General features: G+C 43.4%; 1 protein-coding gene across 10 annotated transcripts in view; it reads left to right on the plus strand.

Annotated features, from left to right (window-relative positions):
* Positions 1–19,256, plus strand: part of LOC309607261 (phosphatidate cytidylyltransferase, mitochondrial) — a 272,769-nt gene that overhangs the window by 61,709 nt on the left and 191,804 nt on the right. The window lies entirely within an intron of this gene.

Raw genomic sequence — 19,256 nt, forward strand, 5'->3', positions numbered from 1 at the left:
TGGGGTTCCAGCAACGGGAGGAGGAATTCCTAGAGAATCAGACTTTGAAGGCTAGCGGGATTTGATTGCAGGACTTCGACAGGACTGGGGGAAACAGAGACTCCCCTCTTGGAGGGCACACACAAAGTAGTGTGTGCATCGGGACCCAGGGGAGGGAGCAGTGACACCATAGGAGTCTGAACCAACCTACCAGCTAGTGTTGGAGGGTCTCCTGCAGAGGCGGGGGGTGGCTGTGTCTCACCGTGGGGACAAGGACACTGGCAGCAGAAGCTCTGGGAAGTACTCCTTGGCATGAGCCCTCCCGGACTCGAGTCTGCCATTAGCCCCACCAAAGAGCCTGTAGCCTCCAGTGCTGAGTCACCTCAGGCCAAACAACCAACAGGGAGGGAATGCAGCCCCACCCATCAGCAGACAAGTGGATTAAAGTTTTACTGAGCTCTGGCCACCACCAGTCCCTCCCATCAGGAAGCTTGCACAAGCCTCTTAGATAGCCTTATCCACCAGAGGGCAGACCACAAAAGCAAGAAGAACTAGAATCCTGCAGCCTGTGAATGAAAACCACATTCACAGAGAGACAGACAAAATGAAAAGGTGGAGGACTATGTACCAGATGAAGCAACAAGATAAAACCCCAGAAAAACAACTGAAGTGGAGATAGGAAACCTTCCAGAAAAAGAATTCAGAATAATGATAGTGAAGATGATCCAGGACCTCGGAAAAAGAATGGAGGCAAAGATTGAGACGATGCAAGAAATGTTTAACAAAGACCTGGAAGAATTACAGAACAAACACCTAGAAGAATTAAAGAACAAACAAACAGAGATAAACAATACAATAACTGAAATGAAAAATACACTAGAAGGGATCAATAGAATAACTGAGGCAGAAGAACAGGTAAGTGACTTGGAAGACAGAATGGTGGAATTCACTGCCATGGAACAGTATAAAGAAAAAAGAATGAAAAGAAATGAAGACAGCCTAAGAGACCTCGGGGACAGCATTGAACGCACCAACAGTCTCATTATTGGGGTCCCAGAAGGAGAAGAGAGAGAGAGAAAGGACCTGAGAAAATATTTGAAGAGATTATAGTCGAAAACTTCCCTAACATGGGAAAGGAAATAGCCACCCAAGTCCAGGAAATTCAGAGAGTCCCAGGCAGGATAAACCCAAGGAGAAACACACCAAGACACATAGTAATCAAACTGACAAAGAAAAATTATTAAAAGCAACAAGGGAAAAATGACAGACAACATACATGGGAACTCCCATAAGGCTAACAGCTGATTTCTCAGCAGAAACTCTACAAGCCAGAAGGGAGTGGCATGATATACTTAAAGTGATGAAAGGGAACAACTTACAACCAGGATTACTCTACCCGGCAAGAATCTCATTCAGATTTGACGGAAAATTCAAAAGCTTTACAGATAAACAAAAGCTAAGAGAATTCAGCACCACCAAACCAGCTCTACAACAAATGCTAAAGGAATCTCTCTAAGTGGGAAACACAAGAGAAGAAAAGGACCTACACAAACAAACTCAAAACAATTAGAAAATGGTAATAAGAACATACATATCAATAATTACCTTAAACGTGAATGGATTAAATGCTCCAACTAAAAGACACAGGCTCACTGAATGGATATAAAAACAAGACCCATATATATGCTGTCTACAAGAGACCCACTTCAGACCTAGGGATACATACAGACTGAAAGTGAGGGGATGGAAAAAGATATTCCATGCAAATGGAAATCAAAAGAAAGCTGGAGTAGCAATACTCATATCAGATAAAATAGATGTTAAAATAAAGAATGTTACAAAAGACAAGAAAAGACACTACATAATTATCAAGGGATCGATCCAAGAAGAAGATATAACAATTATAAATATATATGCACCCAACATAGGAGCACCTCAATACATAAGGCAACTGCTAACAGCTATAAAAGAGGAAATCGACAGTGACACAATAATAGTGGGGGACTTTAACACCTCACTTACACCAATGGACAGGTCATCCAGACAGAAAATAAATAAGGAAACACAAGCTTTAAATGACACAATAGACCAGATAGATTTAATTGATATTTATAGGACATTCCATCCAAAAACAGCAGATTACACTTCTCAAGTACACACGGAACATTCTCCAGGATAGATCACATCTTGGGTCACAAATCAAGCCTCAGTAAATTTAAGGAAATTGAAATCATATCAAGCATCTTTTCTGACCACAATGCTATGAGATTAGAAATAAATTACAGGGGAAAAAAATGTAAAAAACACAAATATATGGAGGCTAAACAATACGCTACTAAATAACCAAGAGATCACTGAAGAAATCTAAGAGGAAATCAAAAAATACCTCAAGACAAATGACAATGAAAACATGATGATCCAAAACCTGTGGGATGCAGCAAAAGCAGTTCTAAGAGGGAAGTTTATAGCATTACAGTGCTACCTCAAGAAAAAGAAAAATCTCAAATAAACAATCTAACCTTACACCTAAAAATCTAGAGAAAGAAGAACAAACAAAACCCAAAGATAGTAGAAGGTAAGAAATCATAAAGATCAGAGCAGAAATCAATGAAATAGAAACAAAGAAAAAAATAGCAAAGATCAATAAAACTAAAAGCCGGTTCTTTGAGAAGATATACAAAATTGATAAACCTTTAGCCAGACTCATCAAGAAAAAGAGAGGACTGAAATCAATAAAATTAGAAATGAAAAAGGAGATGTTACAATGGACACCGCAGAAATACAAAGCATCCTAAGATTCTACTACAAGCAACTCTATGCAAATAAAATGGACAACCTGGAAGAAATGGACAAATTCTTAGAAAGGTATAACCTTGCAAGACTGAACCAGAAAGAAATAGAAAATCTGAACAGACCAATCACAAGTAATGAAATTGAAACTGTGATTAAAAATCTTCCAACAAACAAAAGTCCAGGACCAGATGGCTGCACAGGTGAATTCCATCAAACATTTAGAGAAGGGCTAACTAACACCCATCCTTCTCAAACTCTTCCAACAAATTGCAGAGGAAGGAACACTCCCAAACTCATTCTACAAGGCCACCATCACCCTGATACCAAAACCAGACAAAGATACTACAAAAAAAGAAAATTACAGACCAATATTACTGATGAATATAGATGCAAAAATCCTCAACAAAATACTAGCAAACAGAATCCAACAACACATTAAAAGGATCATACACCATGATCAAGTGGGATTTATCCCAGGGATGCAAGGATTCTTCAATATACGCAAATCAATAAGTGTGATACACCGTATTAACAAACTGAAGAATAAAAACCATATGATCATCTCAATAGATGCGGAAAAAGCTTTTGAGAAAATTGAACACCCATTTATGATAAAAACTCTCCAGAAAGTGGGCATAGAGGGAACCTACCTCAACATAATAAAGGCCATATATGACAAACCCACAGCAAACATCATTCTCAATGGTGAAAAACTGAAAGCATTTCCTCTAAGATCAGGAACAAGAGAAGGATGTCCACTCTCACCACTCTTATTCAACATAGTTTTGGAAGTCCTAGCCACGGCAATCAGAGAAGAAAAAGAAATAAAAGGAATACAAATTGGAAAAGAAGAAGTAAAACTGTCACTGTTTGCAGATGACATGATACTATACATACAGAATCCTAAAGATGCCACCAGAAAACTACTAGAGCTCATCAGTGAATTTGGTGAAGTTGCAGGGTACAAAATTAATGCACAGAAATGTCTTGCATTCCTAGGGACTTCCCTGGTGGTGCAGTGGTTAAGAATCCGCCTGCCAATGCAGGGGACACGGGTTCGATCCCTGGTCTGGGAAGATCCCACATGCCACAGAGCAATTAAGCCTGTGTGCCACAACTACTGAGCCTGCACTCTAGAGCCCGCGAGCCACAACTACTGAGCCCACGTGCCTAGAGCCCGTGCTCCGCAACAAGAGAAGCCAACGCCATGAGAAGCACGCGCACCACAACACAGAGTAGCCCGCACTCGCCACAACTAGAGAAAGACTGCGCACAGCAACGAAGACCCAACACAGCCAAAACTAAATAAATAAATGTATTTAAAATAAATAAATAAATAAAATAAATCTCTTGCATTCCTATACACTAACAATGAAAGATCAGAAAGAGAAATTAAGGAAACAATCCCATTCACCATTGCAACAAAAAGAATAAAATATCCAGGAATAAATTTACCTAAGGAGGTAAAAGACCTGTACTCAGAAAACTGTAAGACACTTATGAAAGAAATCAAAGATGGCACAAACAGATGGAGAGATATACCATGTTCTTGGATTGGAAGAATCAATATTGTGAAAATGACTATACTCCCCAAAGCAATCTACAGATTCAATGCAATCCCTATCAAATTACCAATGGCATTTTTTACAGAACTAGAACAAAAAATCTTAAAATTTGTATGGAGACACAAAAGACCCCGAATAGCCAAAGCAGTCTTGAGGGAAAAAAATGAAGCTGGAGGAATCAGACTCCCTGACTTCAGACTACACTACAAAGCTACAGTAATCAAGACAATATGGTACTGGCACAAAAACAGAAATATAGATCAATGGAACAGGATAGAAAGCCCAGAGATGAACCCACACACCTATGGTCAACTAATCTATGACAAAGGAGGCAAGGATATACAATGGAGAAAAGACAGTGTGTTTAATAAGTGGTGCTGGGAAAACTGGACAGCTCCATGTAAAAGAATGAACTTAGAACACTCCCTAACACCATACACAAAAATAAACTCAAAATGGATTAAAGACCTAAATGTAAGACCGGACACTATAAAACTCTTAGAGGAAAGCATAGGAAGAGCACTGTTTGACATAAATCACAGCAAGATCTTTTTTGACCCACCTCCTAGAGTAATGGAAATAAAAACAAAAATAAACAATTGGGACCTAATGAAACTTAAAAGCTTCTGCACAGCAAAGGAAACTATAAACCAGACAAAAAGACAACCCTCAGAATGGGAGAAAATATTTGCAAATGAATCAACAGACAAAGGGTTAATCTCCAAAATATATAAACAGCTCATGCAACTCAATATTAAAAAAACAACCCAATTAAAAAATGGTCAGCTGACCTAAATAGACATTTCTCCAAAGAAGACATACAGATGGCCAAGAGGCACATGAAAACTGCTCAACATCACTAATTATTAGAGAAATGCAAATCAAAACTACGAGGTATCACCTCACACCAGTTAGGATGGCCATCATCAGAAAATCTACAAACAACAAATGCTGGAGAGGGTGTGGAGAAAAGGGAACCCTCTTGCACTGTTGGTGGGAATGTAAATCGATATAACCACTATGGAGAACAGTATGGAGCTTCCTTAAAAAACTAAAAATAAAATTACTGTATGACCCAGCAATCCCACTACTGGGCATATACCCAGAGAATACCATAAGTCAAAAAGACACATGCGCCCCAATGTTCATTGCAGCACTATTTACAATAGCCAGGTCATGGAAGCAACCTAAATACCCATCAACAGATGAATGGATAAAGAAGATGTGGTACATATATACAGTGGAATATTACCAGCCATAAAAAGGAATGAAATTGGATCATTTGTAGAGACGTGGCTGGACCTAGAGACTGTCATACAGAGTGAAGTAAGTCAGAAATAGAAAAACAAATATCGTATATTAATGCATATATGTAGAATCTAGAAAAATGATACAGATGAACTGGTTCGCAAGGCAGTAATAGAGGTACAGATGTAGAGAACAAACGTATGGACACTAAGGGGGGGAAAGCAGGGGTGGGGGCCTGGGGGGGGTGGGATGAATTGGGAGCTTGGGATTGACATATATACAGTAATATGTATAAAATAGATAACTAATAAGAACCTCCTGTATTAAAAAATAATAAAATAAAAAAATTTTTAAAAGCCCTATAAGCTGGCTTTATTTTAACTTTAACTTGTTCCCCCTGTATCTAATATAGCCTTTTATGTCCCCAACTAGTTTAGACAGTAAATACTCAGAAGAGCACAGAATATCAGGGTCATTTTCCAGTGTGGGAATACCTGAGGCCCCAAGAGAGAAAATGACAGCTGAGGGTCAGAATGCACATGAGCATCGTGGCTGAGGCTTGACGCAGGCCTGCAGACTCCCTGGTCTGGTGCCTTTTCCTACACACCCCGTAGCTTTCATAATTGATGAATGCTTGAGTCTTTGTGTTCCACTTCTCCTAGATGTATTCTTATCTTCCTTTTCCTCAATGCATTTTGAAGTATAGATATCTAAGTTGGGAGTCATCAAACAGGTATATAAGGATGAGGGCTGAGACTTCCTCTGAGGAAAAAGGAATTCTATGGCAGGAAGTAGCTCTTCTCGAACTCCAGAAGACCCAAAAAATAAATGTACTTGAGAGTCAGACTTCCTTCCAGCCATGTTCTTGGGCAAGTTATTTAACCTTTCTGCGCTTCAGTTTCTGTGCTGTGAGGTAGGTACACTCATACCTCTCTGGCAGGGCTGGTATTAGAATTAAATGAGGAAACATATGTTCAGCACCTAGCATGGTTCTTGGCACATGATAATAGTTCATGTTTCTACAAGTCACTCTACTATTCAATTCAGATAGTGAGTTTGGATAGCTAGGGATAGCCTGCATATATCCGTCAGGAAAAGAGAAACAGTCCTGGGTATATCAAACAGAGGGGATTTTATCAAGGGAATTAGTTACAAAAGAGAGAAGGAGGAAGGGATGACTCCCAAGGATCAGCAAGCGGCTAACATCCCAGGGCTGCAATCTCCAAGCTGACCTGCTTGCTGTGAACCAGAGATGCTGCCTGTGGTGGTTTCAAAATATGTTTGCAAATTCTTTGGCCGTCTTCCCATCAGTAGGTGGACTCTTAATTCTCCTTCCCTGAATATGGGCTGGCCTCAGTGACTTGTTTCTAACAGATAGAATGCAGCAGATGAGATACCCTGACTTACAAGATGAGGTCCTAAAATGTGGCACACCTTCCCCTTGCCTCTCAGGACACTCGCTCTTAGAACCCAGCCGCCATGTTGTGAGGAAGCCCAGGCCACACGGAGAGGACGTATAACTGCTCTGGCCAACAGCACCAGCTGCCAGACAAGTGAGTGTGTGACCGCGACCAAGCATGAGACCCCAAGCCGGGACCACCAGTCAAACTCCCAGAACTCTGAGGGGGAATCACAAAATGATTATTGTTAAAAGTTACTAAGTTTGGGGGAGGCTTGTTATGCAGCATTAGATAATTGGCCCAATGCCCCTGCCACTGCGGGAGCTGCTAAAGCGGTCCCACCACTGCCCAGAGGCCACAGGGGACCACGAATGTTGGAGGCAAACCCGGGAACTTCGCTCTTCCCTCACCCTCCAACCTCCTGCCACCGTCTCCAACTGGCAAAACCTGATAGAAAGTCACCAGGTAAGAAAGCCTGAGAAAGGTAGTTTACATTCCAGAGTGGAGTGCAAAGAATAGGCGTGTGTCTGGGTCCTACCAGATAAAAACTGCCACGTCCGCTCCAGTGACGGCATCCGTGCACACCATTTAATCCATATGTGACCTTCCCACGGTAACAGCAGCACCCCCAGCTCCACCGACACCAGGCACTATCCTTGGTACAAAAGAAAATGCTCTTGCTCTCTGGCGGAAAAGAACATTATATCCATCTCTGGGGGATGCTAATTCCTCTTGCAATCACAGTGTCACCTGACTGTCGTGTAACCTAGGAACTAACCTGTGAAGTTCACCACCGCTTCTTACAGAAAATAACAGAGGAGAATAAAGGGGGTTAAAAATACGTACGAGCCGGTCAGTGAGTGAGTGTGTGTACTACACATTATCAAGCAAGGAAGAAAACACACCCACCTCATTTTCCCGAACTGGCCAGGGTGTCACAGCAGACACGTCCAGCATCTTTCATCACCCGTTCCGTGTTTCTGCTGTCCTACGGGGGTGACCCAATCTTCCTTCCTGCAGGACCTGCATCCTTAGTGGTCCTGTCTTTATTGGGTCGTTCTAGTCTTTTATTAACTTTCACTGTTGAACATGGTTCCAAGTTTTGTATGTTGAGTAGTGAGAATTTGATAATGCTTACTGTGCTAAGGACTGTTTCTTGCATTAACTCATTTACCCTCACGGCAACCCTATAAGGTCGGTACTATTACTATCCTACAAATGAGGAAACTGAGGCTCAGAGAGGTTAAATAATTTACCCAAAGTCACACAGCTAGTTAAGCGGTAGAGCCAAGATCCACACACACGTTTGAATAGTCTGAATCCAGTCTCAGTGCCCGTAACCACTGTGCTTATCCAGAGCTGGGCACACAGAAGGTACACGGTCAACGGTAGCTGTTATCATTCACGTTGCTTCCATTTGACTAATACTTGACTTGTGGGGAAGCTTTTACTCTCTGCCCTATAAAAATGACTAGTTGACTAAATAAAGCCTAAATAAAGAAACCTCCCTGATATCTGGCTAGAATTCCTTGAAACACTCTTTGAGAATTCACAACTGTCTAATGCAAAGCCTGATTCCCAAAGCAGCGTCCCCTAGAATTGAGTCATGGCTTCCGGTCATAACATGTCTCTTTCTCAGCCGGGCAACCTCAGAAAAAGTTTGGGACTTGGTGACCCAAGACTCATGAGCAAATCCCAGGTGAGCTCTGCCCCAGACCAGCCGGGAGACATTGGGCCTACCTGAGGGAGGCAATGGCTGAGCTTGCTCATGTGGTTGCAGGAGGAGCAGTCTTTGGGGGATGGGAGAAAAAATGGCAAGGGTACAAGTACAGGGCAGTGCGGCACTGGAGGGCTGCCTCTGCACACTGCGTGTGCCCACATGATCCCCAGGCGAGCGTCGGGAGAGCCGCGTGCTGAGAAGCCTTCTGTACTCTGTCACGTGAGCAGAACTCCTTACAAGTAAGAGGTAGTCCTGTCGTTCCTAAGGTGTCTCCATGGCCACAGTCCTGGGTTGCGGCTCCAGCTGAATCGTGGATTCCTGCTCCACTGAGGTACTGTGTGGCCCTGTGTCTCCCCCCCTGAGCCCTGCCCTCCAGGACCCCTGGAGCTGGTGGTCCCCTAACTACCAGAACACCCTCAGTGAACAGAAAGAAGCGGGAGTATGAATTTGATCAGACTCACTGTATCTGACTAAGAGAAGATGCTCGTCGACCCAGGCACTCTGTCTGGTCCTGACCAAAAAGTTCCCGAGTTCATCTAACCCACGGAAATGCCCACTGCCAACCTGTGCTGAGGAGCAAGTGGGTCCAGTGGCACAGGTACCAGTGAGTGTGCAAGTCCTTTAAATTAATGGAGGATGGAACGGAACAGGGAAATGACCCAACATTTACCAAAGGCCTGTGAACACCAGGGGTCATACATAAACCGCTTCCTTTAATCCTTACCCTGCTTCAACAGCATCCATGTGATTCCTGTTTTTTTTTTTTTACAACCAAGGAAACTCAGGGTTAAAGAGGTTTCATAGCGGGCCCACCACCCCGCAGCTAGTACGTGGCAAGGCTGGGGTTTGCATTCGGGTCTGTCCGACTCAGAAGTCCACTTGCGGTTCGGCATCACACCCCACTTTGGGCCTTGCCTGCAAGAGGTGGGTAATTCTCTCCAAGTTCATCCAGATGATCTCTCCTGTGATTATTTTCAGGCATCACTAGCCATGGGACTAAAGTCGTCTGGTTTAGTTTCTCCTACACTATTTCTATTTCTTCTGAGACCAAGTGGAATGATAAAAACATTCCTTCCTAGAATGAGCTCCTTCTGGAGAGACGATGCATGAAATGTCAGAGTCGCTGGGGAGCCTAGAGACCGTTTACCCTCCCTCACTGTCCAGGTGGGATGAGGAGGTCCCAGACAGGTTGCAGCTTCCAAGGCCACATGTATTTGTTGACAGCCTGGGCTAAAACCTGCAGCTTTTACATCCCACTTAATCCCCCTTTCACTTCAGCCTGCTCTTCTACCCACCCAGCAGGTAGGTCAATTATAACAGCACCTGGGGTTTTAGTAGCTTTTAGGAGATCAAGAAGAACAAAATCTCTAGGCTCATATTCTTTTCAAAAATTACAGGACACCCCACCTAAATGTAACTCCTAACTCTAACTTGAGTTTCATTATCCTCAACCCCTTCCTATATGACTGACCAACTATAATGTTTGGGCTACAGATAAAAGAAAGTCTTTCCCTGGAATTCCAGGTTACCATGGGTTACATGGAAGTATTATACATCAGGGACTGTAGCAGGTGGAAAAGCAGGAAAAGGCTAAAGGCTCTCAAGAGAATTGAATTCAACTGATAGTAATTCAATGTTGCTTAGCGATGTGGGGCTGGGGGGAGATGGAATCCCGCCCTCCGTAAGATTAGCAAGTAGGGAGGACAGAGTTCATCCTCATATCATAATACAAGATGAGAAGGGATCAATGCCATGAAGAGAAGTTCATGAATTAATTGACTTAGTACTTAACAAATGTTTAATAAATGCTAAGTACATGTCAACCCAACTCTAAGGACCTTACAATGCAGAAAAGTAGTCAGGTCAGTAAATTGTGAATTATGTTTGTCTGATAAATGCTGAATTATAGGGGTCACTATAGGCTGCTATGAAGATACATAAAAGTAAAGGCAAGTATTGTTCGAGTCCTCCCAGTGTGTCAGGCGCTATTCTCAGCATTCTCTCTGTGTTTATTCGGATAAAAGCCCTGAGTGAAGTCATCACCATGCATTTAGGGAACTAAAGTTAGCTCAAGAGCAATAAAATGTCAGGCTGATTCCGTACAGAAGTGAGGCTGGAGAGATGACTGAAGCCAGATCATGAAAGGTCTTACAAGGCCTGTTAGTGTATTAATCATTATCCCCAGAGCAATGAAGAGCCAGCAGGGATTTTGAGCTGGAGAGTGGAAAGCGATTTTCATTTTATGGAAATGATTATGGCCTCAGCATGGAGAATGGATCTGAAGGGACAGGACTCCGATCGTCCAGTGGAGAGACAATGGTGGTCTAGGGCACAGTCACCAAGAATGGACCCAGAGAGACAACTTCAACTGATGTTTAGGAAGCAGACTCAGTACAGCTTGATGGTTGAATATGGAGAAGGTGGTGTCAAGGTTCTGGCTGGGGCAACCAGGAGAATGGGGTGCTGTTTCCCAAGTCGGGGGTTCAGGAGGAGGAGGAGCAGATTTTGGGGTGGCATGAGGACGGTGATAAATTCAGGTCCTGGCATGCTGAGTTCGGAAGGAAAACCAGGAGGAGAACAAGGCATCAAGTCATACAGGGGATAGTGAGGAAGTGTTCAATGGTATTCCTGTTCCCATGAATGATCAGTGTTTCCTCCCTGGAGTGCCTGCCCTATGGGAGGATTAATTTTCTTCCCCCATAGTCATCAGATTTAGCCTTATGACTTGTTTTGGCCAATGAAGTGAGAATGGAAGAGACACATGTCACTTCTGGACAGAAAAGGAGTCAGCCCAGAGTCTATCCTGTCTTGTTTCCCCCTGCCATAGGACTGGCAGTGTTCCAGGGAGAGGCAGCACCAACAGTCTTGGTCACAGAGTGAAGAAAACGTGGAGCAGAGCCACAGCTGACCCACGATGCACTCTTAGCATGAGTGGAAAACAAACATTTGTGGTTGTAGCCTCTGAGATTTGGGAAATACTTGTTACTGCAATATAACCTAGCCTATCCTGACTGACAAAGTGGGAAAGGTCACACTCAATTGGGAGGGTCAAAAAAGCTGAACCCTTACCTCACACCATACCAAAATTAACTCAAATGGATCAAAGCCTAAGTGTAACAGCAAAAAATATATAACTCTTAGAAGAAAACATGAGTAAAGCATAACCTTGAATTAGTCAACGGTTTCTTAGACATAACACCAAAAGCACAAGCAACAAAAGAAAAAAATATACTAGACATCATCAAAATTTTAAACTTTTGTGCTTCAACGGACACCATCAAGAAAGTGAAAAGACAACCCACAGAATGGGAGAAAATATTTGCAAATCATATATTGGAGAAGGTCCTTGTACCTAGGATATATAAAGAACTATTTAATTCAATAATAAGAAGACAGCTATATTTTAAAATGGGCAAAGGATCTGAATAGACATTTTCCCAAAGAAGATAAACAGCCAATAAGCACATGAAAAGATGCTCGACATCATTAGTCATCAGGAAAATGCAAATCAAACCACAATGAGCTACCACTTTACACCCACTAGGGTGGCCCAAATCAAAAAAAAAGAAAATGGCAAGCATTGGTGAAGATGTGGAGAATCAGAACCCTCAGCCACTGATTGTGGGAATTGAGGGTGCAGCTGCTGTGGAAAACCATCTGGCACTTCCTCAAATGGTGAAACAGTTACCACATCATCCAACAACCCCACTTTAAGCTATGCACCCAAGAGAAATGAAAACAGATGCCCAAACAAAAACGTGTATGTAAATACTCAACAGCACCGTGATCCACAATAGCCAAGAAGTGGAAACATCCCAGTGTCCATCATGATGAGTGGATAAAGAAAATGTGGTATATCCCTTACAATGGAATATTACTCAGCAATAGGAAAGAATGAAGTGCTGACACATGCTGCAACGTGCGTGCACCTTGAGCACATTATGCTCAGGGGAAGAAGCCACACACAAAAGACCCCATATTGTGTGACTCAGTGTCTGTTGAATACCCAGAATAGACAAATGTATAGAGAAAGTAGGTGAGTGGTTACCTGAGGCCGGAGGTGGGTCATCGAGGGGGCTTGGGAATGACAGCTAAGAGATGAGGGGTTTCTTTTTGGGTTATTGAAAATGTTCTAAAACTGATCGTGGTTATGGTTGCACAACTCTGTGAATACACCAAAAACCATTGAATTGTACTTAAGTTCAGTGGTTTAAGTGCATTAAACAGTGAATTGTATGGTATGTGAATTATATCTCAATAAAACTTTTAAAAATAGAAGAAAGGTCTTATGGAGAAGTCCCTTGAGATGGCCTTAGAGGAATGGTGGGAGTTAAGGAGTTGACAGGGAACAGCAAGTAGGGCTTTAATTTTTTTGCCTGAGAATTTAGAGTTTAGTTTTAGGGTCTCAAACCAGGGCTGCCTCTCATCTCTAAGCCAAGCTAGACCTTAGGATGCAGGGACAACTCAGAGGAGGTCCTACTCCGTTTGGCTGCCCTCCAGTGCAATGCCGAGAAATGCCTGGGTACGTTGCTTCCAGCCCTCTGCTGGAGAGTAGGACTCCTCAGCCTGCCCCAGAGCCGGTGGTGCTCTCAGAAGAGCTGCTGGGACCTTCGACTTGAGTATCTACACGCCTCACATGTGAGGCAGCAGTGCCGAAACGGGGGGCCCATCGTGATGTCCGATGACATCCAGTCTTACCACAGTCGCATACTGAGTGGCAAGTTTCTCAATGTCTTATAGAAATTAGAGAAGTAAGTACGATTCCTGAGACTGGAGGGACTTCTAAGAGGGGATTTGCAGTGATGACGTATTTTCCTCATTTGCTGCAGAGATGTAGCTAATCATCCTGCAAGAGGCCCACAGACCTCCATGTCCTTGGGCAACTATGGCAGGCAAAAGTCTCAGTCTGTTGATAGAGTCGTTTCCCTCGAGAAGGACGATGTAGCACTGAGGATGTAAGTCGTAGGCGGGTTCCCTGGGAAACAGACTCTGAGAAGGGGATTGGCCTGCAGGAGGTTTATCAGAGAGTGGAGGAGGAACAGCCCCTGGAAGAAAGCGAGGGCAGCGAGGGCAGGCAGAGGGAGAAGCTGGGCTGGGATGCAGCTTTGATAGCGGCCTCCGCTGGTCCTCCAGGGAAGCTCTGGGGCCGCGTGGCCTTGCAGAGTACTCCCAGATTGGAGCACGGCAGCCGGGTCTGTGTTCCAAGGCAACAACGCTTTTCAGAACAGTTTCTTTCCTTTTCAGTTGTCTGGAACAACTCTCTTCCAGATCTTTTCAGCTATAACACCTCAGAGCCCCTGTAATATAGAACAAACATTCAAATATTGGCTGTTTATATGTTAACACTTTTTTTAGCCGTTTTCTCCAAAGATCTCACAGACCTGTGCAGTCCAGCATGGTGGCCACTAGACATGTGGCCATAGAGCCCTTGACATATGACCGCTCCAAAGTGAGATGTGATGTGAGTGTAGAATTTATGCCAGATTTCGAAGACTTAGCATGAAAAAAAGAATGTAGGATGGCTCATGAATAATTTTTAATATTGATTGTATATTGAGATGATAATATTTTGGATACCTTGGCTAAATATATCATTAATGCTAGTATTAATACTAATTTCACCTGTTCCTTTTTACTTTTTTAAGTTTTTTTTTTTTTTGATATGGACCATTTTAAAAGTCTTTATTGAATTTGTTACAATATTGCTTCTGTTTTCTGTTTTGGTTTTTTGGCCATGAGGCATGTGGGATCTTAGCTCCCCGACCAGGGATTGAACCCACACCCCCTACATTGGAAGGTGAAGTGTTAACCACTGGACCGCCAGGGAAGTCCCTCCTTTTTTTGTTTTCATGTGCCACTGAACAGTTTAAAATTGTGGCTTCCACGATGTCTCCCCTGGGCAGTGCTCCCCTGGACCTTTTCGGACAGTCTGTACCTTGGTTTCTTTCTGAAGTGCGATGAAGACTGTTCTCTCTTCATGGGATGCCCGGTAAGAACTCTATTCCTTTCTTCTAGTCACGCATGCCTTGCCCATGGAAGCTCTCACAAAAGTTTGTTGAGGAAAATGATGAAGCAGAAACATCCCACTTTGTTTGACTTCCCTCTTTTAGATGTTCCTGTGCCATTTTATCAGCTTCATCACAGATGGGAAAGAAGAAAGATTGTGGGTGTGTCGAGGGTGTGTAAAAGAAAGAGTAGCTTATTAGGACATCGTGATGTCATTCACAGAAAGCAGATTATACAAACACAATGGCCACTCTTTGTGCAGAGTCTTAACAGCTATATACATGTCTCTGAATCCTTTTTCACGGGCATTATCTAACTTAAGCCTCATAACAGTGCTGTGAGACATATATTTTTATTATTCTCATTTTGCAGGTGAGGGAACTCATCTCTCCAAACTCTGGTTTATATTACCTGCCTGGCCCTGTGGGATCTGAGGTTTTGACACCCTGTTCCTTGGCCAATTACATATTTTTATATTGAAAACTTAATTGAAACCAAATGAGTAAGGTTCCAATGTATGCTTTAGTCCAAAAACCTTGATTGAAAATTTTAATCAAATGCATTTACATTGTGATTTAAATATTTATTTAGACTTGATTCCATCCCTGGTATAGGAGATTCCATTTCAGTTTTTCTTTTGTAACTATACTCTAGTTGTTTAACATAACCTTATTATGCATCCTTCATAACTCAAAGATAATTTTAAGGTTTCCTTTTTGGGAGGACCAGATGCTGAAAGCAGTTTGTTTTTCAAATTTTGGAGCTCTTCCAGAATCCAATGCTAATCGAAGCACATAACTGTGAATTCACTGGGAGGTGACCTATTTCCAAGTCAGCAGGTCAGGGAGGGGCTTGGGTAATATTTTCATTATTTTTATTAAGAGTACAGCCACAGCCACCACAAATGTAGAGCTGTCAGTGGTTTTATTTAACTAGAACAACAAACATATGTTTCCCAGATATCTTTATTCAAGACAAAAGAAACAGATTTTCTTCCAACAAAAGAATGAAAGTTTTAGAAATGTTTAACTCATTTATAAATGTAAAATACATTTATTTTTAAAATATGCAATAAGCATATTTTATGATGTTTCTATCAGAATATTTTTACGCTTTATTTTTATATATATTTTTATGTTTCCATCAGGTTTGCGTGTGAACCATAAACTACATGATTATTTTACTCGATTACGTACGTACATACGATTATGTAGGGAACACTTCTCAGTTTCTCTTTCCTTTTTACTCACAGAACAGAAGAGAAAGCGTTTCTACTTTCCAATTCCCAAATGATATTTCCACATAGTATTAATTTATCTAAAGGAAATACATATTCCTTCTATGCTTATTGCTGTTAGAAGCTTAATTATCGACTCAGAAAGTGCGTGGTTTAACGGGAAAGGTGTGACCTCTGGGGGTCGTTAGACTGGGGTTCAAATCCCAACCCTGCTGCTTGTCAGCTGAGAGGCCCCAAGAGGTCATTCATCCTCTAAAAAGTTGGGTTTCCTCGTCTGGAAAATGGGGATAATGCCTACTTGGCAAGGGTTGGCATGAAGCTCAAATTAAATGACTGTGGTAGTATTTTATCCACTGTAAAGCTGATGTATAATATCCTCTCTGATGGCCTGCGGTGATGAGGAGGCAGAGTGGTATAACGGACAGAGCTCAGAACCTGAAGATGGAGGGGAAGGAAGGCAACATTGCTGCTGCTCTCCTCCCCTTCACATAAATTGTATCATTTTCCTACAATAACCCTGCCAGGTGGATGTTAATATTCCCATTTTGCACTCTGTTCTTCTCACTATACCTCTTAGATTTAAGTTCAAGTTTCCATTATACCAATTACTATGTAGCCTTGGGGACAACATTTATTCTAAGTCTCAGGGTTTGTTTTTTTTTTAATTAATTGATTGCTTAATTCATTAATTAATTTGGCTGTGTCGGGACTTAATTGCTGCATGCGGGATATTTAGTTGTGGCATTCGGATTCTTAGTTGCGGCATGCGGACTCTTAGTTGTGGCATGCGGGATCTAGTTCCCCTACCAAGGATCGAACCTGGGCCCCCTGCCTTGGGAGTGCAGAGTCCTACCCACTGGACCACCAGGGAAGTCCCGTCAGGGTTTTTTTTTTTTCATCTGTAAAACTGTAGTGATATTAATCCTGACATCACATAGTAGTACCGCAACTGCTTTTTTAGAGATGCCCAAACCCTTTTTAGAGCTAGATTAACTATAAATACAAAAGTAAATGTTCAAATGCTTACCTTTAGGATCCAGTGGGATAATATGCATCGTAACACCTCGCTTTCAGTAGGAGTTCAGTAAAAGTCTGGATCTGTACTAAGATTCCTGCACCAGCACGCTGGCTTGACTTTATTTTAAGACTTCTCAGCACACACGTCTCTTAAAATTTGTAGCAGTTTACATAGTGGAGATGGGACTGCAGAACGATTAGACCCTGGCCACCTTCCTGAAACAGCAATGCTGTCCTGAGAAACATAGTTGAAGGGTGAGTTGTGCACGTAGATGTCAGAAATCGCCAGGACAGCAGCAGGGAATGTGATCCTGGGGGCGCTGGTGAGCAGGGCTCCAAGGCCTGCAGCGAATGTCGGAGGTCAGCAAGAGGAAAAGTGTTCTGGCTCGTGGCCTGAGCCTCAAAGGGAGAGAGGTGAGGTCCGAGGGCAGCTGTGGGAGTCAGGAGATGGCGGGCTCCACCGCCTGGGCCTGTGGCGTGTGGTCCCTTCATGGCAAGTGCCCCCCTTCTGTCCGTGGTCCCGCTACTCCATCCGTGCTAACCCCGCCAGCTAGTCAACAGCCACCCTGGATCTCAGTGACTGCTCTTGTTGGCAGGGTGGAGGGCCTGCCTGTGTCAGTCTGCTTTGATAGAGAACTTTCCAGGTGCACATTTAAAGGGAAAGGACATCTTCTGACTCCCAGGGAAGAGAAGCAGACACCTCGCAGGGCTGGGTTTTCTAAGGTGCTGAGAGAGCTCTCCCTCACTCTGTTCGTCCAGGAAGTTTTCCTGCCCGTAAATTGCACCTTCATGGAGTCAGAACCAGGGTGCTCAAACCTGTTTTCAGTCGCAGAGCACCTGGAAGTCAGCTTCCTTTGCAGAAGATGATGAAACACCTGCATTTCTATGTCTCATACGAACCATGATTTAGCTGAGAATACGTTGATGTACTTAGCATCTAGTTGGGTCAGAAATGTTCTGCTTGATTAAACTTGCACACTGATGTGCCTCAAGCAGACTGGTTCATGAAGGAGACAAGCTGCTGAGGCTCCAGACGGGTTTCCTCAGGATCCAGTTTCCAAGAGTCTCCAGTACATTCATTTCATTTCCAGTATTCATTTTCCAAGAGGTTTGGATGTTCTGCTACTATCTGATAGTAGTCATCAAAGAAAAATACTGGGAGAAAAACTTAAAATTGACCAAGTACTAGTCATTAGCTTTTTTTTTTTTTTTTTAGCAAATCAAAAAGGAAAAAAATAATTATATTTGGGGGACTTTGCAGTCAGAAAGACCCGGGTTCAAATTAAGAGTATTAGCTGTGGGACGGTGGACAGGTTAGTCAATCTCTTGGAACCTGCTTCCTCTTCTAAAATGGAGACGATACCTACTTGGCAGGATTATTCTCAAGATTAGCATTAGTGTCTGTAAAGCCCCCGGCACAGCACCTGCCCCATAGTAGGAAGCTTAATAAACACCAGGCATTGTTAATACTATTGGTGTGGGAACACCTCATTTTGCCCCTGGAACACCAGTGTTCCGTAAGCCTGAGATGGAAAAGGCCTGGAGATGATTGGATTGTATCCCGCATCCCACAGGGGAGGCAACAGAGACTCAGAGAGGAGCCCAAAAATCACACAGCAAGTTTGCAGCACATCAGGGGTAGAATCCCAACCTCAACGGCTTCCCTGCCACGTTGTGCTGTTCCCTTCTGCAAACCCAGAGCCTTTCTAAAATGCCCCACACACTGTCCCTTGAGGCCACCGGCTGTTTTGCCTGTGTTCTCTTCTCCTCTGGTCGCCGCCTGCCAAGGGCAGAGGATGTGCAGTGACTCCCCTGGTGAGCCCGGCCCCAGCCCCTGTTGTGTTAAAGCAAACAGTCCTCTCCCAGCTGGGCCGACACGTTCGTGCTTCTCGTCCTGTTCATTGCTCCCGCTGTGGCTTTGCTCTGTTGGAGAATTTGTCAAGGAAGCTGCCTGCCCCAGCACCAGGGCACAGCTGGAGACGCTGCAGGCATGGCTGCTGGAGCAGGGAAAGCCCCGGGGGCTCAGCCGGCCTGGGCTGCCCGCCTCGGGGCTGCAGAGAGCAGGTTTGGGCAGGGAGAGGGGGACTGGGAGTGGAGGGGGACCTGTCGGCACTTGCCTGCAAGTCTCCAGGGAGAGAGAGGGTGAGACACCTGGGACGGGGGAGGCAGAAGCAACACAAAGGAACCCAGGTACACCTTAGGGACCATGCAGAGATATCACTATCTTGAACACCATCTTTATTATTTAAAACAGGAACCCGATGCTTTAAAATGTGTTGGTTGGTGGCTTC

The sequence above is a fragment of the Balaenoptera borealis genome (assembly GCF_965194805.1).
Source record: "Balaenoptera borealis genome assembly, chromosome: 12".
Lineage (NCBI taxonomy): Eukaryota > Metazoa > Chordata > Mammalia > Artiodactyla > Balaenopteridae > Balaenoptera > Balaenoptera borealis.